This window comes from Erythrolamprus reginae, chromosome 1 (genome assembly GCF_031021105.1).
Source record: "Erythrolamprus reginae isolate rEryReg1 chromosome 1, rEryReg1.hap1, whole genome shotgun sequence".
NCBI classification, from domain to species: domain Eukaryota; kingdom Metazoa; phylum Chordata; class Lepidosauria; order Squamata; family Dipsadidae; genus Erythrolamprus; species Erythrolamprus reginae.
This window is the reverse complement of record NC_091950.1, coordinates 325,017,941-325,041,920: the sequence shown is the minus strand read 5'-3', so window position 1 is coordinate 325,041,920 and position 23,980 is coordinate 325,017,941.

Here is a 23,980-nt window from a genome sequence, read left to right as displayed (position 1 = left end):
GCTCACTGCTCAGCTTAAAGGGAACTATGCATCCAGATTTTTAATATCTCAGATGTGATAGCTCCCCCTCTAGTCCAGTGGTGTCCACCTGTGGGCTATATAGGGCATGTCCCAACTCCGCAAATGGGAAAAACATCACATGACAGCAATGTGACTCAGCTCTAGTTCAGGAGTACCCAATCTTTTGGAACTCAGGGACCACCAAATTCATGATTTTAAATCCCAAAGACCCTAATTCATAACTTTAAGTCCTGCAGACCACTAATATGAATTATTAAAAAAAGATAAATACATTTGTAAAATAATGATCAGAAGATTTCCATTTTATTAATATGAAATACACCTATCTAATAAAAGAAAAATATAAATGCTTATTATAACAAAATTGTCAATGCTTATTTAATCATAACAAAATCTTTAAATGTTGTTTTTAATTGTAACACAATTACTAAAGTTAGTGTAATTATTACAAAATAATTGAAGCTTATTTTACGGTGGCTTACTGATGATGTTGGCAAACTCAGTCCTATATTCCAGAGCTGTAGCTGTAGTCCCCCCTCCCTTCCCTCCTTTCCTTTCATTTCCTTTCCTTTCCCCTTCTCTTTTCTACTCTTTCCTTCATAACTTCCTCCCCCTTCCCTCCCTGCCTGCCTGCCTGCCTGCCTTCTTTCTTTCTTTCTTTCTTTCTTTCTTTCTTTCTTTCTTTCTTTCCCTTTTCCTTTTCCTTTCCTTCCCTCTCTTCCCCTCCTCTCCTCTCCCTTTTCTTTTCTATTCCTTCCTCCAAGTGCACACCTATGGAGCTCCACCAGGCTCTGGGACTGGCGGGTGCCTTGGTGGGACAGAGAGACAGTGGGGCTGCCTGGAGAGCTGGTGGATGGGTGTGTCGAGCGGTCTCCGAGTCTCACCAGGTAGATAAGATGAGTGCCAGCCAGGCCCATGTCTGCTCCCGCCCACCCCTCACTCCGCCCATCTCCCAGGAAGTTTGCGGGAAGTGGCATTGGGTGGAGTTGTGCAAGGTGGAGCTGCTGGTGCACTGCCCAGCAAGGAAGGCTGGACAGGGGTGCAGCCAATTGTCTCATTCATGCTGTGGGCTGTATGTGCTAGACATTTGCGTCATGAATCCGCAGCCAGATCAGGCAGGAATGCACAAGGCCCATCCATGCAATAGGCTGTGCTGCCCTGGCCCCACTCAACCATGCATCTTCACTGGGCACTGGCAACAACTTCCAGCCTAGAAGCTGGTGCCCAGCAAAGAAGCACAGTTGAGTAGGACCAGTGAGAGTTCAGGACGGACAGCAGTTCATCTTTATGCATGGAGGGCAGCTGAGCAGGGGGTTCCCCACTCCTGGGGTCCCTCCTCCACGCAATCCGCTGCCACCGCCAAGCGGTCTCATTCACGCTGCCCACTTTACTTGTGGGGCTGATGGGCTGGAACTTTCACACTTTGCTGGGTGCCAGCTGGGCTCCTCGAAAGACAAGAGTTGCTAATATCCATAATGGACAGCAAACTCTGGCTGCTCTCTGAACTGGACACTGTTTACCATTCCAAGACCCAAGCAACAGGAGACGAGGGCTGCCTTGCGCTATTGGCTGGCTGATGCCACACTACAGCAGAGAGAAGGAGCTGGGGAGAATCTAGCAGGCATTTTCTCACAGACTTCCCACCCGGAGGCCTTGTAGAAGGAGAGATGCAGATCCAAAAGGCGGTTGAACCTCTTCCCCCACAGGAAGCCGTTTGGCTGAGCGTGATGAGTTTTTGGTCTTACTTTTCTGGTTCCAGCTCATGTGGTTCGTACCACTATACTCAAGGTAAGGTTTGAGCTTGGCGTTAAGATGGGGGCTGGCAAGTGGGCGGGGTGATTTATTTATTTATTGGATTTGTATGCTGCCCCTCTCCGTAGACTCGGGGCGGCTAACAACAGTAATAAAAAGCATCATATAAATCCAATACTAAAAACAACTAAAAAACCCTTATTGTAAAAACCAAACATCCCTACAAACAAACATAACATGCATAAATTGTAAAGACCTAGGGGGAAAGAATATCTGACGGCAGAGGTGGATTTTAAGGAGCTTACAAAAGGCAAGGAGGGTGGGGGGAGTTGGTTCCAGAGGGCCGGGGCCGCTACAGAGGAGGCTTTTCCCCTGGGCCCCGCCAAACGACATTGTTTTGTTGACGGGACCTGGAGAAGGCCCACTCTGTGGGTTCTAACCGGTTGCTGGGATTCATGCGGCAGAAGGCGGTCTCGTAGATACCCTGGTCCGGTGCCATGAAGGGCTTTATAGGTAATGACCAACAGTTTGAATTGTGCCCTGAAACTGATCGGCAACCAATGCAGACTGCGGAGTGTTGGTGTTACATGGGCATATTTGGGAAAGCCCATGATAGCTCTCGCAGCTGCATTCTGCACGATCTGAAGTTTCCGAACACTTTTCAAAGGTAGCCCCATGTAATGTGATGTTGGGCGGCGCAGCCTTGTGTTTCCACGCATGAACTGGATTAATTGCTCTCGGCCATATCCAGCCCAGGGACCAAGATTTCTCCACAGACCATCAAAATTTCCTCGTGGAGGTCCTGTTAGTGACCTGTGTTCTAGTTCATGCCCCTAAAGTGCAAACGCCATAGTCTTATTCAACAAGTGGAAGTTTGCCATTTGCTTTAGTGGCAAAATATACCTCATGCTCCTTAGGAATCCTCTAGGGGTTCATGAAGACTCAACTCCAGGATGGAAAGGGCAGGAGTCTCACCAGCTTCCTTGTTGACTTGGCCAGTTTGGTTTACCGGGAACCACCATTAATTTTGTGGCTTGCTGCTGTTGTTCTAAAACTCACATCAGTTTAGAAAATAATACTCACCTATGCGTGCAATCATATTTTCACCTAAATCATGGGAAGTTGGACTAATTTAAAGCAGGATATTATTGTGAATTATAAAAATGAAAGTCCTAGTTCCTGACGCCATTGCAGAGATCAAGAACCACCATTTCTGGTTAAAGGCCCATTAAAGGCTCTTTCATTGGAACTTGTGGCCTTGTCTTCAGCAGTGGGGAAATTTCTCAACTGCAGCCCTGATCTCTGCCCCAAAGCCTCTGGGTGGCAGTGCTGACCAATTCTGGCCTTGGGATAAATCAGTGCCTCTGAACAGGGTCAACCTGCAGTTGTGCAAGGTTAAGCTAAAGTTACAAATTCGAGCAAATTAGCCCAGCCTTTTGAGATACTTCCAATTCAGAAGGGGCACATTTCTGAACCTGATTCTTCTCTTTCCTGAAATGCATAGGAAAAAAGAGGGTCATAAAAGTAAGGCCAAACTAAGTGGGAAAAAAGTATATAAGGTAAAGGCCTAAATTACATTTTATCAGAATTCTCTCAGTTATTGTGATTCTTTTTACCTGCTCAACTTCTATCTCTCAATCTTTAGGCAGTGGCGAGACATTCAGATATTGGAGGAATTTGCAAAATACTGTACTAAGAGTGTCTGATGTTTGATTGAAACAGGGTATGTAAGCAGCTTACAGCAATTAGACATGACCTTGTGAAAACTGCATTTCCGTGCTTGTTGAGTGGAGATATTCCTGGTGGAATGTGCCCATTTTCCCCCCTGCCATTATTTTCAAGGATGGTTTGTCAGAATAAATAAGTGCACACAGTATCTGAATGTCTTGTCCAGACATTGCGATACATCGGTGTAGCCAGACAGCCTAGCAGTCTATAAGATTAGGTGGCTTAATATGCCAAACACACATGGGTAAAAAAAAAAAGAGAGCAAGCTTTAACAGAAGCATGTTTTTACTTTTATTGATTTATGTTTCAACTTCCATTAATCCTTCGTAGCCCAAGGAACTGTATACATTCATTCAGCTGACAGTTTTGAAAATGCCAGCCTTCTAAAGGTTAATTATATTTTTACATATTTGTTTGGTGTATCATTTATTTTACAGAAGGGAACTATTGTAATAGTTGCATATATTCTGTGTCCAAAAAAATATAAAAAATTAAAAAATAAATCAGTGGGCTCTGCATCTCAAGCAAGTGGGAAATACTTGGTGCTGTGCATGTTAGAGGCAAAAAAAAAACAAAAACAAATAAACCCCCAGCTTCATTGTAATCAATGGATGAAAGAGCATGGTGTTCGTGGAGCATCTCACTGTTCCAAAATAAAGCTTTTGATTAGATCGGCTGTTTTGCCTATGGCAGTCTCTGCAGAGCACCATTTCTCTATACATCATTTTAGTCTTAGATGGAATAGAGCTGCCATCCTTTATTATATCACATAAAACAGGAATTCTCTTCTAAATAACCTTTTCTCCTGGCTCTCTTCTGTTCTTGCTCTGCAGAAGAAGCGAAAGGAAAAGGATGCATGCGAGTGTATGGGGGGAAAGCCTGAAGGAGCCATTTGCAACTGGAAGGGCCAAAAGAAGCATTTGGATGATTGCATCTCATCTCGCCATGACAAAACAATGCAATCTTTAAGATGGATGTGAAAATGGTCTAGGTGCGCAGGTTTACATCCATGTAGGCACAAAGCAAGATGATAATGGAAAAAGGCTAATAATTCTTTATTGGAACAACTGGACTATTTTAATTCCAGTAACCCAAACTCCAAGAGGGTTGCAATGGGGAGGGGTGATGGACTTCATTGTTGAGTCATAATTTCCAGAGTCCCATTATTCACCAAAAAAGAACTAGTTTATAGCTTCTCTTAGAAGCCAAGCTAAGAGGCAAGAGAGCTAGTCATTATTCGGCCATTTGTCTTGTCAGAGTGGCCAATTTATGCCTGTTAATGCTCTTAACCAATGAATCATAAGTCCTGGTAGTAACTGAATAGCTATCAAGGAAAAGAAACCCACTCCATCTCCCTTCCCCAATTTCCTTCTGAAACGTAGCTGTGGCCCATATAAAGCCGTCCAGAAACCCAGGATTTTAGTGTCACAGCAACATGCCTTTCTCAACAGAAAAGGAACAAAGGGAGAGGAGTTTGTAACATTGCTTTCCATGTTGCTAGATTTACAGCCCAGAAGAAAGCTGGGCTGTAAATTGAATAATAATAATAATAATAATAATAATAATAATAATAATAATAATAATAATATAGTTATATAGCTTGTAAGCTGCCCTGAATCCACGAGAAGGGTGGCCTATAAATCTAAAATAATAATAATGTATTTATTTATTTATTTATTTTATTTGTTTGTTTTGTCCAATACACAATAATACACAATGAGGGTTATAGAGTGTTGTGGTTGGCTCTGGCCCAGCTCCTGCCCCAGGGAATGGGGAGGTGGATGCAGGGGGAAATTCAACATGTCACAGGCCTGTGTTATTGCCGACAGAATCAGTTCAGAGTTTAGTTTCCTCAGATGAAGAAGAAGGTGGGGGTGACTCAGCAGAGGAGGGCTTGGCACCCAGCCCAGGCAGTCAATCTCCCTTACCTTCTGTTGATTCAGATGATGACATTTTGGACCCACGCAAGCGCAGAATTATGCGTAGAAGAGACCAAGTAAGAACATATTACAGGAAATAAGGGAAGCCACCTGTGTCTGGGTGGGACTCCAGTAATTAGGGCTGCTGCTATAAATAGCAGCATGTGGGTTTGGCTGTTGTGGAAGAATATCTGATTGGAGTTCGTCAGGAATCTTGTGTTGCTGGACTTCGTTGCTTTTTCACACCTTTGAAACCAAAGCAGAGCAACGTGTATGTGTGTCTCACTTCGTTGGAAGAAGAAGGGGTGTGAAGTTTCTTCACAGCTGCTAGCTAAGTACTTAATGACTACTTAAGGGAAATTGTACAGACTACCCGGTTGTTTTGGGAAGAGTGCTTTTTGCAATACAAAAAGAGTGCTTTGTTTATTTTGAATTTTGTGATAAAGAACATTGTTTTGAATTTTCAAATGTGTGTGCGTCTGAAATTTGTACCCTTGAATTTTCGGGAGGCTCCTATCAGAGAGCCTGGCAGAACATAGAGGATATAATCAGGTAGAATGTATTAAAGGGGGAATAGAGGAGAAAATAAAGGAGTGAAATATAACTATGAGAGAATAGCAGAAAAAGATATAGGTATAGAAGAGAAGATATATGAGATATAGAAGAGACAATAGGACAAGGGATGGTAAGCACTCTGGTGCACTTATGTACGCCCAAGTTGAGCTGCATGCATACATGCCAGCCCGCTGCTCACATTAGTTGAACTTCATGCGTGCTCATGTGTACTGGCCTGTGACCCAGTTGTGAATAGGCCACAGCCCAGTAGTGGACCGTGGCCCAGGGGTTGGGAACCCTTATTGTAAGGTACTGTATGTTGAGGCTAAGAGACCATGATCAGAGAGGGCAGCCAGCATGTAATAACAGTATTTCTTTTGTTGAAATAAAATGGATTTGATAATCCATTCACATTTACTTCAGCTTCCTCAGGCCTTGTCCTAGTCCTAAGTGTTCTTGTTAACAGATGAGCAATTTTTACCTTCTCTTCTCAGCTATGTATTTTTAAATTTCACAGTATTTATATATACAGTATATTTAAACTGGCCTCCTTGAATAATATCAATTCAGATGGCCACAGCAAAAAAAAACCCATCAGCATCAGATTACGGGATTACATCTGATCGTTGTAGGATTATAACATTAAAAATTGGCCCCTTGAAAATTTTTTGTAAGAAGCAGAGAAAAATGAATTTATGATTTATGGATTTGATGATTTGACAGGATAAATTATAGAAACAAATCTTATGTTTTATGTTGTAACCATAGAGCAAGAGGTAAACTTATAACTGTGTTTATAACAATTGGAAGATATTCATTGAATTCTTTGTTTCTACACTTATATTAGTGATTTCTTTTTTCCTTACTCTATATTATTTTCTGTTAGTTTTTTTTATTTTCTGTCCTAAGGAATTTGAGGGATTAATTTTTTAAAAATTATATATATATTTAAAAATGGCCCTAGGACAGTGATGGCGAACCTATGGCATGGATGCGACAGGTAGCACTCAGGGCCCTATCTGCTGGCACATGAGCCGTTGCCCTAGCTCAGCTCCAGCATGCATGTGTGTGCCGGCCAGCTGATTTTTGGCTCACACAGAGGCTCTGGGCGGGCGTTTTTGGCTTTCAGAAAATCTCTGAGGAGATGGGGGTGGCTGTTTATACCCTCCCCTGGCTCCAGGGAAGCCTTTGGAAACTGGGGAAGGCGAAACACGAGCCTACTGAGCCCATCAGAAGTTAGGAAAGAAGCAGTTTTTGGCCTCCAAGGGGCGTGGAAAGCCTTTTTTGCCTTCCCCAGGCATTGAATTATGGGTGTGGGCAAGCCCGCATATGCGATAGTATGCGTGCATGCTCTTTTGGTACCCGAGGAAAAAAAGGTTCACTATTACTGCCCTAGGAAATTTTCTCTGAGTATTCTCTTAATTTTTCTCTTAGTATTCTCTTGATTTTCACTCCTTATCTCGTTCTTGGTATGCCATGATTATATTAGTTCAGGGGTGTCAAAATCCTGTTGTCACAGCAGCGTCACGTGACATATTGGGACTAAACCAGGTGTGGGCATGTCCAGTGTGTGATGCATCCAGCCCGTGGGCCAGGAGTTTTACAGACCTGTATCAGTTTGTCATTGTATCTTTCAGATGATTTGTAAAGCCACTTTTTCCATCCTCCCCAAAGGTAAAAGCGCTAACAATTAATAAAAAAAATATTCCATATTGCCCTCAGAAGGCCATTTTATCTTGTTGGCTTTCCTTAAAGACCTTCTGCCAACTCGAGACTTTATTTACCCGTTACTGCTTTCATCCCGCCACAACTCTATGGCCATCACCAGATTAGAGCTATATAGCTTCTTACAGCATCATTCAGCCTTTGTAATGGCAATCCATCATGAGGGAAGACAGGGTTTCTATTGCCACAGTAATGACTGGGTGACACTATAAATCCCTGGTGTGGAAACAGCCATTACAAAATATGGTGCCCTATCGACTTCCCCCCTCCTGAATTCAGTGTCCTTTAATTACTCTTTTTGCAAGCTCTCAATTATAAATCTGAGTTCTGTAAAATGTATGGCCAATATAAACTCAGTACCTATCTACTGCATTCTATGCTTTCATGTATGTTTGCATGAGCGTTTGGTTCGGGGATGAGCTATAGGATAAAGCGAACGGCCTTGGAGAGAGGAAACGGTCAACCCTGTTATCAAAGGCTACATCTCTGCTAATCTGAAAAGCAAGACACAAAAGAGAAATTTCCTTTTATTTCTATACCAACTGAGATCCATTGTATTTCCATCCTTGGCTGTGTCAGCAGCGATAGCCTTTCCCCCCCACCCTTTCCAGCATTGATTGTTGACTTCCCCGACACCGTATCACAACCCATTAGTGCTGAAAACTGACAAGCCCAGCTGTAGCAGTAAAATGGCAACTTTAAAAGAAAATGTATGGGCAGACTTTAGGAAAGCATTAGGATGAAAAGTTCCTGTTTTTTTTTTAAAGCTTAACTCTTAATGGTGAAAGTAAGACATGGTGCTCTGTTTTTATAAATAGGAAGTGGGTTTATATATACATTTATATCAGGGATGAAATGCTTCCGGTTCACTCATGCCCCTCAGTCGTTTGAGAGCTGGTTGTGAAGGGAGTGTGAGACTCCGCCCATCTGCTCGGATGCCAACATTTGGGTTCTTTTGCCCTCTTTGCATGCACAAAGTGTTCTGTGCATGTGCAGTGGGTACAAGAATCCAAATGACTGCATCTGGACCTGGGCAGAGTCTCGTACTCCCTTCACAACCGGCTCTCCGATGACTGAGAGGCACAACTGCTCACAGTCACTCATGCCCTCATCACCTCGAGGCTCGACTACTGTAACGCTCTCTACATGGGGCTACCTTTGAAAAGTGTTCGGAAACTTCAGATCGTGCAGAATGCAGCTGCGAGAGCAATCATGGGCTTTTCCAAATATGCCCATGTTACACCAACACTCCGCAGTCTGCATTGGTTGCTGATCAGTTTCCGGTCACAATTCAAAATGTTGGTTATGACCTATAAAGCCCTTCATGGCACTGGACCAGATTATCTCCGGGACCGCCTTCTGCCGCACGAATCCCAGCGACCAGTTAGGTCCCACAGAGTGGGTCTTCTCCGGGTCCCGTCAACTAAACAATGCCGCTTGGCGGGACCCAGGGGAAAAGCCTTCTCTGTGATGGCCCCGGCCCTCTGGAACCAACTCCCCCCAGAGATTAGAATTGCCCCCACCCTCCTTGCCTTTTGTAAGCTACTTAAATCCCACCTCTGCCGCCAGGCATGGGGGAACTGAGATACTCTTTACCCCTAGGCCATTACAATTTTATGCATGGTATGTCTGTATATCTGTTTGGTTTTTATTATAATGGGTTTTTAATTGTTTTTAGTATTGGATTATTATTATATGCTGTTTTATTATTGCTGTTAGCCGCCCCGAGTCTTCAGAGAGGGGCGGAAAACAAATCAAATAAATAAATAAATAAATGAGTGAGTGAGTGAGTGAGTGAGTGAATGAATGAATGAATGAATAAATAAATAAGTGAACTGGGAATGTTTTACCCCTGATCTATATCTATATTTATATACACACACACTCCCTTGGTTTCTGTCTCTGTCTGTCTGTCTGTCTCTCTCTCTATCTCTCTCTCACACACACGCACATACACGCACACACACAATTTATATTTGATTTAACCATTAAGTACAATCCCTATGTTTTACACCCCTTCCTGCTCTTGTCTAGAATGTACACTTTGACCAAAGGGGTTGCATTGAAATGGTGCATTAAGAGGCTCTTGTAAGATGGCTTCAGGATATACTTTGCAACACTGCCATGTCCACCCCCTTCTTCGTATATTTCAGATACATTATTAGCTTTGAAATGTTTCAGAAAGGCTGTCTTTTCTTTGCCGTTGGTTTAGTGAGTTAATTTTGTTTTGCTTTGTTTTTGCTTCTTTTTCTTTCTAAATCCACAGAGTTAAATAATGACATATTTACCTATTACCTGCCTATTCACCTATTGACAATATCCCATAATAATTGACATTTGTGAGCAATTGTACAGATGACCACGCAGGGGACGGCCACTGAAGTTCCAAGAGGCCCTGTGCATTCTGATATACAGGTCTTGAACAAGGGCAGGCAGCTTGTCAAAAGCTTAGAGTCACAATCCCTCACCCAATGTTACTCTAATGGCTGCATGCAATCTTTGCTGTAGAAAAGGCCGAGGGATGCTGCAAGCAAACAAATGGAGCTTCTTAGAAAGCTCCCAATTGCTATTAGTTTCAAATGGCTATGGAACAGGAACAGCAAGAATAGAAATCACACAAAGGACAGGAACACCTGAAATAAAGATGTCTTATCTTCATTGCTTAAAGCAGATGGGTTTAAGACGGCCAGAATTATCCTCACCATAGGTGTTCATTTTTTCTTGCTCTCACGTTTACAAATTCTGATCAGCTTTATCCAAAGAGAAACAGTGGGGCCCTGCTTAATTCTTCTTTTATACCGCTTTGTATGTCCAAAGCTATCCCAAGCTCTGATACTAAAATAAATTGGTTGAGATAAAAGCCTTCGTCTACGTCTAGTCTGGATTGGGATGCAAAATGAACCATAACATTAGATACTCAAAGAATGTTATATTTTGAGAAGTTTTCATTTTACTTTATTTCTTTGGAGGAGGGAAGGGGGAGAAAGATATGCTTTTATGGAGAGAGGAGATGAAAAATCCTACATCACTTTGCTTAAAAGCTGAATGAGAAGAACGGGATCTATAGAATTCCACTTTAGTTCTCTTTCGCAGCTTGATATTGCAACAGTCATTTAAAAAACCTTCAACTGGTCCAGAATATATCAGCCCACATGCTGGTGGGTGAGAGCCATTGGTGATGTGGGGTTTGCCTGAATTTATACATTTCTGAGTACAAAAGCCACAGTACAAATGTACCAAATGTGTCTTCAAAGGCTCTCTTGGTGCCCATCACCTTGAAGTAGTCCTATTTGTGCAGTGCACCCATCCTGAGTAAGTATATTGAGGGATCTTTCCTCTCGAGCAAAGTATGAGAGAGAATGTTATATTTTAATGGGGAAATCTAGAGCACATATTCATCTTGCCTTTTAGAAATGTATTAAACCAGCTGTTCAGAAGGTCCTTTAATTAAGGTATAATTATCCGGAAGCCTAACATCTTAATAAGATGGAGTGAATTATCAATAGCTTTCATGGTTTAATATATTCATTATGTTCTGTTGCACTGTTGTTTGATGTTATAGTTTTTAATAACTTGTGTCTATGGGTCCTTTTGAGTGACGTATTAAAATGCGGTAAGTAAATAAATACTGAATCCATGGCAAACAATCAGTGATTTAGACTCTATAGAACACTTGTACACTTGTTGTTCATCCAAATGGTAATGTATGAGTTTTGCTAATTCTATTGAATACCATTGGTCAAATACTGGTACTATTGTGTTTGAGATAATTTTAAAAAGTCTCCTAGTTTTTCAGAAGTGAAGGAGATTACACTGGCAGGGAAGAAATGAGAAGCTCTGGTCTTGAAAAGGAAGGAATGAGCAGATCACCATTTATGGTTCTTCTTATCATCCAAATTGAGAGCAAACTCCCTGGTACCCAAGAAATGTAAGGTTCCTGGGCCTTCCTGCTTTCAAAATTGACTTACTGTTTTCCATCTTCCATAGATGTCGAAAGTATTCCAGAAAGAACAGAAGCACTCTATGGTAAGTGGTAGAACAGGTTTTAAACCACTTGACTCTTGAATTAATTTAAGAAATGTGTTTATAAGATAATTTATTAATTTTTTTTATTTTTTATTTTTATTTTATTATTCTTATTATTCATATTCACATTATTATTATTATTATTATTATAACGAATAAGTTGTTTGTTTTGTTTGTTTTGTTTTGTTTGTTTGTTTATTCATTCATTCATTCATTCATTCATTCATTCATTCATTCATTCATTCATTCATTCATTTATTAGTATGCCACCCCTCTCCGAAGACTCGGGGCGGCAGATCTAAGTAATACACAGCCAACGAGATTTATATGCTGGATTTTGTATCACAATATCATAACTCGAACACTACCCAAGCATCTAGGACTCTGTGATGTATTTTCGTATGATGTGTGCAGATCTAAGTACAGTGGCCCTTTGCAACTGACAGGTCATGATTTTGTCAATGTTTATTGTTTTCAAATGGCAGCTGAGGTCTTTTGGCACAGCACCAAGTTTGCCAAAATACTACTACCATTATTAATACTATTATTAACTACTATTATTAATAATATTCAATACTATTATTATTATTATTATTAATTATTAATTAATTATTTTTTATTTTTCAAATTTATAGGCCGTCTTTCTCCTAGCGGACTCAGCAGTTTAGGAGTGCCCTGAGCAATATAATACAAGCAATGATCTCTAGAAGCTTTTCAGAAGAACCTGGTAGCATGTTGCATTTTCCAAAAAGAGAAGCAGACATAGCCACATTCTTTCCAGTTGAGAGTTCTGAATTCGAAACAGGCAAAGAAAAATGGAGTTGGGTATAAACAATTCTCCATTCACCCTCTCTTTGACCTCCTTGCCAGTTCCTCCAACACAACTGTCCTCAAAGCCTCCTGGGAAAGAAAAGAGTAGAATATTTGTCACTACATGAGAAAGCCAAAAAAAAAAAAAAAGGAGTCCCCATAATGTTACAGATCATGCACATATATATGTAGTAGGTATTGGCGTATTTTCACCTACACCTGTGAAAATCTACGAAAACAAACAAATATATATTCAAATACCAGTGAGGGTATGGGTAGCTGATGAGGCCAGAACAATATATATATGTGAAGGTCTTGGCATATTCAGGTTTCTTCCTGTGTAAGTTTCAGAGATTTATGGTGACGTTTCGACGAGGTCCCCCTCATCATCCTCAGGCTGGTGCATTTGTCCTTGTGCTAGGGCGAACACAGAGGGAAGGCAGCTCAGGTATTTATAGAGGGAAGGCAGCTCAGATCTCGCTGTGTTCACCCTAGCACAAGGACAAAAGCACCAGCCTGAAGATGACAAGTGGGACCTCGTCGAAACGTCTCCAGAAATTTCTGAAACTTACATGGGAAGAATCCTGAATATGCCAAGACCTTAATACCTGTACCCGTGAAAATCTATGAAAACATATATATAGAAATGGCCCTGGGTTGGGCCGAGAGACAAATAAGGAGCTGTGATGTTCCTTCAAAACACCAGGGTGATTCGACACAAAAATATGTAACCCTTCCCTGGTGCAGAGCTGAAGGGATTGGATACTGTAGCCTAGAGGATAATTCTCTGCCTTACAAGGCAAAGGTTGCAGGTTCAAGTCCCAGTGGGTATGGCTAGCTGATGAGGCCAAAATAAGGCCGAAATAGATATATCCTAGTCTCCCTTAACTTTCAAATTCAGCAAAAAACATGCATGTATGTATGTATGTATGTATGTATGTATGTATGTATGTATGTATGTTTGTTTATAGGTGAAAATATGCCAACACCTACTACATATATATGTGCGTGATCTGTAACATGGGGACTCCATTTTTATTTTTATTTTGGCTTTCTCATGCAGTCTCTCTCTCACACACATACACACATCCACTTGCTGCTTCTGGACTGTCTCCCTGATGGTCTTTCTCTTGCAGTTTTTCCTTTCCTTAACATTCTGGGCCAGAATAGACAACTCTGCGTCTCCACAAATCCCCTACAAAGCATTCACATTGATTTGGCAGCTCAGAGAAGGGGAGAAACAGCCGGCTGTCTTCCCCTGCTGTTTCTTTTCCATACACTACAAAACAAAGGGCGTCTTTGGAAGCTGCCTGGAGCCCTTGTTGCCAAGGGGGCAGGCACACGTGCATGTGGTGGCAAGTTGGCAACTGGAATTGTTGATGCCTGGGTCTTGGAAAAAGGAACTAGGGACTCCTGGCTGCTTTCCCAATTCATCCATTAAGCTGATTCTGAAGGGGAGGGGATGTCCCTTCAGCACTGGGAGGAAGAGTAACAAAACAACCTTTTTATATTTTCAGAAACTGCATTGGAAATTGATTCAGATTAAGCCTAGTGGGCTTTGGCACCATGTATATACAGTATGTGACACAAACAGTTGCATTTCCATCCTCCTACTTGGCTCTGTTACTACAGCAAAATTCTGAAGGGAAAAAAAAAGGAGTTCTGGTTTTTTTTTTGCCTATTGTAATTTTTATCCTGCTTTTGCTCCCAAGAGCTCATTTACCAGCAACATGATGCTAAAAGCACCTTTTTAATAATCAGAATCTTAATCCAACACAAGAAACTTGCTAGATTTCAGAATTCAGAGTGCATTCGTCAGGAATTGAAGCTGTTGTTATTTTCTTAAACATTAATATGAAGTTACAGCCACAGGGATATAACCTATGCCATAATTTTTAAGTGTGGATTTCAGATAGATAAAATCCATCGCACCTGTAAAGATAACATTAAACAGCAATTTTCATTACAAAAAAAACCCCAATCCCTCACTCCATAATCCTTTATTATAGAACAATGTTTCATCTTTATCTACATTCCCAATATCAAAGGTTTAACCCTGTGCAAATTAACTTTGACTCCCAATATACTGTATGTCATACTTGTCAGCCAACTGAAGTTCTTGCTAAAGTTGATTGTTTGTAAAGAAAAGTCCATACCCCCACTTTTTGTTTCTGTTGAGATAAGATCTTCATCCAAAATTTTGTAAGCTAAATATTTTATATATTTTTGCTTGTATGTTTTTTTGTAAGCAAATTATATCCTGGTTTAACAAAGATTTATAGTATTCTACAGTATGCATTTGTAATCCATAATTAGGGCAAAAATTTAGAAAAATCAATACCTGTAACACCTAATTAGTATCATGCCTTTCATTTTCCTGTTGCATTCATAAAGGCTTTTGTGTAGACTCACCTGTATCTCCATTTATATTGCCTACACATTTTCTTGTTTGTACATAATCCAGTCAAAATTGTTTGAAAGTAACAATAATTTCTTCTGGTTTGTCCTGCTAAAATGAAACCCTTTTCTGTTTAAGTTTATCAGTCAGAAATAATTTTTCTGTTCTCTTGCACAGTATTCTAATAAGAATTTCTTTAAGCACAATTTCATCTGTATAATCAATCTTCAGTCTTGTTTTTAAATGGTGCTGCAGAACGTGGTCTATAATTTTTAGTATTCAGTTTATAGAACAGATTTTAAACTTGCCTTTGTATCCTCTTCATCCCAATTAAAAAAATATAATAATTTTAATTATCTTTTCTGTAATGTCTTTGCCAAAATGGAACCCCTCTGAATCTCAAGCAAACTTCTTTTTCTCATAACTTCAATAATGTCAGATTATCTAAATCTCTTTTTTGGCTCTCTATTTAAAACTTCTTTCCTTCTTATGAAAATTTCTACTATTCATTTGTTTTTCAGAAATTTCTATTTTCTTATTTTTTTCAAATCTCCTATTTCAACTTTACAAGCCTTTCTTTAATACTGTCTCCAAAATTTGTCAATTTAGTATTAAGTGATTCAGACACCATTTTACCTAATTTCTCAAATGTTTTCTGAGGCAATTCTGGTGCATTTTATCTTTTGGCAGGTTATTCTGACAATCCCTTTCTCTCTCCTCTGACTTTCCCCCCCTTTCTGGTAGTTGCCATTCTAATATTATAATCCAAAAGTGAAAGTGTCTCAATTACAAGAGGGAAAGTAATAGGCAGATTTTTAAAATGTTTTCTGTTTTGTCCATATTCATTTCCCCGTATTCAGTGATGAGCTCCTATGGACATGGTGAGGTATGCAGAACTGGTAGAAAAATTTTGATATTTTTTTTCCCCTTTCTGGGCTCTGGGTATGGCTTTCTTATCGCAGTAAATGAGATTGAACATGTATAATTTTAGAAGAGCTGTGTGTGTGTGTGTACATACACATACAGTTTAAATAGTAGATAATGTATATTTTTGTGTACCTCTACATGGGGCTACCTTTGAAAAATGTTCGGAAACTTCAGATCGTGCAGAATGCAGCTGCGAGAGCAATCATGGGCTTTCCCAAATATGCCCATGTTACACCAACACTCCGCAGTCTGCATTGGTTGCCGATCAGTTTCCGGTAACAATTCAAAGTGTTGGTTATGACCTATAAAGCCCTTCATGGCACCAGACCAGATTACCTCAGGGACCGCCTTCTGCTGCATGAATCCCAGAGACCAGTTAGGTCCCACAGAGTGGATCTTCTCCGGGTCCCGTCAACTAAGCAATGTCGCCTGGCGGGACCCAGGGGAAGAGCCTTCTCTGTGGCGGCCCCGGCCCTCTGGAACCAACTCCCCCCAGAGATTAGAACTGCCCCCACCCTCCTTGCCTTTCGTAAACAACTTAAAACCCACCTCTGCCGCCAGGCATGGGGGAATTGAGATCCTCTTTCCCCCTAGGCCTTTACAATTCTATGCATGGTATGTATGTATGTATGTTTGGTTTTTATATTAATTGATTTTTAATGATCAATACCAAATTACTATTGTACACTGTTTTATTGTCGCTGTTAGCCACCCCGAGTCTCTGGAGAGGGGCGGCATACAAATCAAATAAATAAATAAATAAATGAATGAATGAATGAATGAATGAATGAATAAATAAATAAATAAAGAAAGAAAGAAAGAAAGAAAGAAAGAAACAAACAAATAAACAGTTAGTATATTTTAGGTGTTTGGCAATAGTAAATAGATAGGGAAATTGTATCTCTTTGAGGCGAGGAGAGGCCAGGCACCCTAACCCAAACCCTTGACATGAGTGACGTCAAGATGGCCACCTTTAAGCCAGTCGCATGACCTTTAAGCTACCCTGGTCACATGATCGTCAAGCCACTCCCAGCTGGTCACATAACTGACAAGCCACACCCACAAAATAAGCCATGCCCAGAGTGTGGTAGTAAAATTTTTTTGCATCCCTTCACTCAGTGTCCATATACTTCCATCTCAAATAGTAGTTATAATCATCATTACAAACTGGCACCTATTACATTTATCTTGCAAAATCTACCAATTATCTATATTCTTTAATGCTAAACACACAGTATTTCCACAAAGGTCAAGTGTGATTGTCTATTTAATACCAATATTTTCCTCTCCATCTTTAATTCCCTACAGCCTAATTCAAGTTGGAGGGTGTGGTGGATAAGGCACCAAACTAGAAATCAGGTGACCATGGGTTCTAGTCCTGCCTTCTGCACAAAGCCAACTGGCCAATCACTATCTCTTAGCTCTGGGGATTGGGCAGTGGCAAACTTCCAAAAGACCTTGCGAAGAAAACTGTAGGGCTTCTCTAGGCAGTCACACCAGAAGTCAACACGAACTTGAAAACATTCACATGCCCCACAAAAATCACTCCGTTTTGTATTGTGCAACTAAATGGTGACCTAAAACAGGCATCCCTAAATAACAGGCACCTATGGCAAAGGAAAAAAAATTGAAGCCAGTGGCAAGAAAGAATCCCTATTTATTTTATTTTATTTTATTTATTGTTGGAGTTGAATGGGACCATGCAGGTCATCAAGTCCAATCCCCTGCCTGAGCAGGAATCCTAAAGCACCCCAGCCAGGTGGTCCAATCTCATCTTGAAAGTGTCCAGAATTGGGGAGTTCACCACCTCCGCAGGCAGGTTGTTCCACTAGTTGATTGCTCTGACCATCAGGAAGTTCTTCCTTACTTCTAGGGTGAATCTCTCCTTGGTCAGCTTCCAGCCGTTGTTCCTCGTCCGACCCTCTGGTGCTCTGGAAAATAGAGTGGCCCCCTCCTCTCTATGGCAACCCCTCATATACCTGTATACAGCTATCATGTCCCCTCTGGCCCTCCTTTTCTCTAGGCTATCCATGCCCAGTTCCCGCAATCTCTCTTCGTAAGTCTTGGTTTCAAGTCCCGTAATAATTTTGGTTGCTCTTTTCTGCACCTTCTCCAGAGTTTCAGTGTCTCTTTTGAAGTGTGGTGACCAGAACTGGATGCAGTACTCCAGATGTGGTCTGACCAGGGCGTAGTAGAGTGGTATTAATACTTCCCTGGTCTTGGAGTGTATCCCCCTGTTGATGCAGCTTAGGATGGTGTTGGCTTTTTTGGCTGCTGCTGCACATTGCTGGCTCATGTTTAGTTGATTATCCACCAAGACTCCAAGATCTCTTTCACAGTCACTACTGCTAAGTGGGGTTTCTTCCAGGCTGTACGTGTGTCTAGGTTTTTTTTTACCAAGATGAAGGACTTTGCTCTTGTTGACATTGAACTTCATGTTGTTAGTGTGGGTCCATAGTGTTAATCTGTCTAGGTCTTCCTGTATTTTGAGCCTGTCCTCTAGGGTGTTGGCTACCCCTGCCAGCTTGGTGTTGTCTGCGAATTTGATTAGTTCCCCTTCTACTCCCTCGTCCAGGTCATTGATGAAAATGTTGAAGAGAACAGGGCCCAGGACGGAACCCTGTGGTACCCCACTTCTTCCATGTGGATTTGGAACCATTGAGGACAACTTCTTGCGTGTGGTGCAACGATGAAAAGAGCTGTGTATGTATCCCTAGGGATCTTGATGTGTAAAGCAGGGGTGAAATTCAGCAGGTTCTGGAGAACCAATAGTGGAAATTTTGAGTAGTTCAGAGAACTGGCAAATACCACATCTGGCTGGTCCCAGAGTGTGGAGGGAATGGAGATTTTGCAGTATCCTTCCCCTGCCCACCAAGCCATGTCCACAGAACCAGTTGGAAAAAGTTTTGAATTTCACCCCAGTTTAAATTTTACTCCACTGTAATGTATAATTCTGTTATATAGTGCTAATCAACATATATTTCAGCGGTCCCTACCAAGGTCAATTGGACTTACTCCATAGTAAATTTAGAATAACAGGACAAATATAGCTTGCTTTGCTTTAATTTTAATCTTGTTCTTCTGCTCTGTCACAATCATGGTTATAAAATTTATTTTGTGTAGTAAGTCCTGAAACTATACTTTAACCACAACTACATTTGTGGTTAAAGAATGCAAGGAGCAGGATTTACCAAGTCAAACCAAGGAAAGGAAATAAAACTCAGGAGACACATATGCAGGTCCTTTCATACTCCAGTAGAGGTCAGATACCTACATGAAAGCTAATTTATCGCAGCATGATAGATTATAACAGTTCATTTGGAGTTCCATTATATAAATCACTTAAATATGTATTTACATAACATTCCTATTAATTACCACAAAATCTGTAATGATTCTGTCTGAGCTGTTCCAGTTTATCTTGCAAATTTTTATTTAAGCAATCCAGTAGTAGGTAATATTTAATCAATGCATTATAACTACCCATTTATCATGCCAAAGTTATGAGTAAACAGCAACATTTGCATTGGATAGAACTTAATGGATTTGCCAAATATATTACATCAATAATACAGGTGTACCTGTCTCACTCTCTCTCTCTGTGCGTGTGTGCACTGCTTATAAATATATACTATTTCACATCTTTAAAGTGATGTAATGAAAAAGATTAGATCTTTGAGTTTTGAGGAAGCCCTCATTTTGTTGGTCAGGTTTTTATCACCAATTTAAAAAGCCAATTTAAAGAAACTCTAAATTCTATGCATGGTGAATCCTCCCCCTTTTTCTGTGTATTGGTATGGATAAAGGTTTCATTGGGCTATTTTATTGTGCACCTGTTCAGACAGCCATGGGTAACTAAACTCTGCAGCAAAAAGAAGAAAATACACAACTAGGAAGTCAGATAATAAGAAAGTGCATATTGTAGAGAGTAAGGAGAAAAACATGTCACCTTGTTCCACACTTTAATGCTTTTTTTGTGAATTCAGTTCTATCACAAACATTTGGAGGATTAATAAAAATTCCATTAAGTCAAGATGCTAGTTTCTTTGAAAGCACAGAAAAACACAGGAAATGTCCAGGAAAATGAGAAATAAGTTGTCTGCTCAGCTTCAGGGTATTATTATGATCCTGGTGTTAGATCATTCATAAGAAGAGGAAATATCTGCAGGTTAAATGATATAACATATTGGGAACAGGGCATTTTATGATCATCCTCAATTTTGCTTGAACCTAAAGCATATAATTTGTTGGGTTAAGTGAATAATTTCTAGTTTTGTCTTTTGTGAGCCTATATCAGTGCAAAAAGGTTATATATCACTGACTCCAGAAGATCTTGCTTTTCTTTTTTTAATAGAGGCTTTAAATATTCACCTAACCACTTCTAACTCCTAAATATAATTAGTAGTCACTTAAGCAAAAAAAGTATGGCTTAATAACAATTTATTTAGGATTAAGGAACTACAAAAACCCCCACACACACACCACGGGATAGACAGCGGGACCTCCTACATGCAAGTGCATGGCAGTGAGTCAGGTGAGGGCGTGGCCACTCACCTGGATCAGCATGGAGCTACGCCCATAGTTGCCCTGGAAGTTTTTATTACATCATTTTCCGCCCCAGAAGCAATTGTTTGACCCTGCGGGTCCTTGTTTAGGGTTATAGTTAATTTATGCAAATTTATTTAAATAAATTATGCAAATTTAATTAATAAAAATGACCCATTTTAAATCCAGCTCTTGTGTCCGTGTCATTACTCCGCCTCTGCTGCAAACTGGAAGTCTAGTCTCACCGTAAGCTCAAAGCCAACTGGCTGACTTTGGATTAGTCAGTCTCTCTCAACCCTACGAAAGAGGCAAGAGCAAGCCACCTGTGAAATCTTGTCCCCCAAAATTGCAGGGACTAATGCAAGCAGTTGCCCAGAGTCAATGCAACTTGAAGCCCTCTTCCTTGCACAAAAATAGCAGCGTAAAAGCCCTAATTATTGCAAGCAACTATTTATATATAGCGACTGTTTGATTGGCTACCGCAGTTATTTATTTGAAGTGAATACTGTACTATTAATCATTGCTATGGCTTTAAAAAAAATAATTGCTTTAATCCAATTCGCTCCCATTTTTCTTCATAAAGCATTTTTGCTCATTCTGGTTTTGTTCATTGTTGTGATTGTCGTTTTTCCTTGTTTGCATAACTACAAGAACCTGGTCCAAGCTGGAAGTCTAAATACATTTAAATACATAAAGCAAGGACTGCAGTAGCAGCAGAAAGAACAAAACCAGCTAATATTTGAGTTTACAACCTGGACTACTTTGGGGTGATTTGGGGGCTGTTTCCAGACCATTTTTTCCAGCAAAAATTGGCCCAAAAGGCAGAATAAATGTGGCCCCCAAATTGGCCAATTTTGGAACATTTTTCGGAGTGTTTTAGGGATGTTTTTGGCTGCAAAAATGGCTTGAAAATAGCCCCCAAACAGCCTGAAAAGGGCCCAAAAAACCCCAACCAAAAATGATTTCAGTAGTTTGATTTGCTGGTTCTCTGAACTGCATAGAATTGTAACAACCTATTCAAGCAAACTAGTCCAAATCGGCAGTAGCCAGCTCTGGTTCTCTTACCAATTTCTTGCCTATTTTAATCTGTATTCTTGCTCTCTCTCTCTCCTGGAGTTGCATTTGGTAGATTGGACTATTTTTTTTTCTTTTCCATGACGGCACATGGAAAAAAGGAATTATTGTACTTTTTGGACCATAAGAACACTTTTTTCCCTCCCTAAAAGAGAGTGGAAATGTTAGTGAGTCTTATACACCACATTTAGGCCATTTTTCACAAAAATGGGATGCACAGAGGGTTTGGGAGGCCTGCAGAGTGTTCTTGGGGGTTGGGGAAGGCAAAACGGGATGCGTGAGGAGTTTGGGAGGCCAAAAATGGGTTCATGTTTTGCAAAAACGGGGTGTGCAAAATGTTTGGGAGGCCCATAGAGTGCTTCTAAGGAGGGCAAAACCTATTTTTTTTTCTTGTTTTCCTCTTCGAAATCTTGGTGCATCTTATACTCTGGTGTGTCTTATAGTCAAATAGAAGTGCTTACCATATACAATATGGTAAGCAATTCTATTGTTGCCCTGCTGCCTCTTACCTTCTTGCCATTAAGTCCCATTAATGGACCAACCGTTTCCACTGACTTTCTTCTTTTTCCTCACCTGTTGAAATACTTTTTTGCGGGGGCATTTGTTACAAGTCTTAGTTCATTTTGACTCTTAGCTTTCCTGACTCTGTTTTTGCGGATTCAAGCAATTTATTGGTTTTCTATTCTAATTATATGCCTTTCTTTCCCTTTTTTGTCCATCAGTTTTTCAGAATTCTTTGTGCAACCATTTATTTATTTAGCACGAGAGATGGTTGCAAGGGAAGATTGATTTTGACACTATTAATAAATGTGGGAAAGTCTGAAAAGTCTTCTGTTCATCAGGGTGGCATGTAAGAAAGCCTGATCAAGTTTATTATCCCAGATGAGCTGACAGCAGTGGACAGCAGTGAAAGCAGTGGACGAAAAACACGCCTTGCCACAACGCACTACGAGTCCGTGAGTTCCTGGCCAAACACCAGGTACCAATGCTGCCCCCCGCCTATAGTCCTGACATCGCCCTAGCATACTTCCTTTTGTTTCCAGCCCTGAAAGAAACCTGTTTTTTATCCATAGAAGAGATCCAATCAGCCGTGACGAAGACCTTGCGAGAGTTCTCCGAAGACGCATTCTAGGGTGCATACCGGTCATGGCAGAGTCGCTGGAAAAAATGTGTAGAGGTCCAAGGACAGTACTTTGAAGAATTTTAAGTGTTTGTGCAAATCTGTTTAATAAATTACTTTTAAAAAAAATTACATTATTTTTGGAACGCACCCTGTATGACTTTTGACATTGTTACATGAAAGAAAAACACTATGCTGTTAAACTGTCTTTTTCAGAAAAGATAAGAAACCAATTTTGTAGATTACCATTTTGTCAGTAGCTATTTGCAACCAGCCTTGTGTGATGGAATTATTTTATTAATTTTATTTTTATTTAGAAAATATTTTCTGTCCATCTCATATCCAACAACTCTGGAATGCTATGGAACAGCAGAGATGCTGACAGAGTAGGTCTTTGTGATTAAGAGTTGAAGAGTTCAGAAGTAATCTCTGAATAAGTAGATGTTAACTTATCCATATTTCCTAGTTTGTTTTGCATTGGCTTCCAACAAACCATTCTATTTGTGTCAATTTAGAAAAAGAAATCCATTGTATCCTCAAGGAGAGATATAAACGTGCATTTTTAATGTTTAATTGACAGATTTGCCGATGTTAAAAAAAAGGTATAGGAACTTCTTTTTTGCAAATGAGTCAAATATTATTACACAATGGCAAATTTATATGCAAATTGTAAGTCCATCAAGAGCCTAAGACAGTTGCTCACTTTCTATGTCTGCTGCTTCACTGGGGTGTCTAGATGCTTTATGTTAAAAATTTCTTTCATGTATGATTCTTTTCCTGGAGAGCTTAAGGGAAATTAATCACATCTAAACCATCCCAGAAAATATATAAAACTACTGATCATAATGCTGCCTTCTTTAAAAATAAATTTAACACCTACTGCTGTCACTTGATAATCTCGTGTTACCTATGTACCCTAAGGCTTATAAGAGAAAAATGAAGGAAGAAATTGCCCCTTTGAGAGCTGTTCATAAAGGATCTTTGTCTGTCTTTCAGAACATTAGTCTCACTCTTTGTGAACTGCATTTGACACATTGTAAGGTCTAGATAATTTCTCCATCCCAGACTATTCTACATGGTTATTTGCCACTAATTTGTGTTTAGGAGATAGACTTTGAAAAAAGAATAGTAAATTTTATTCTGGGAGAACTGTATAGAGGGATCTAATCTTCCTGCCTTTTCCTATCAGCTGGAGTTCTTATTCAGAAAAAAAAATGATTCTATTAATATCAGCAGAACTACTTAATTTCGAGTAAAGATCTCAGGATGTTCTCATCAGATAAAATGTTCATCAGTTACATTTGCTAAACAGCAAATTTGTCAATGAGATTTGGGAGAAAATAACAATGTCATTTTAGTCTGGTGGAATGGAGATTAGTA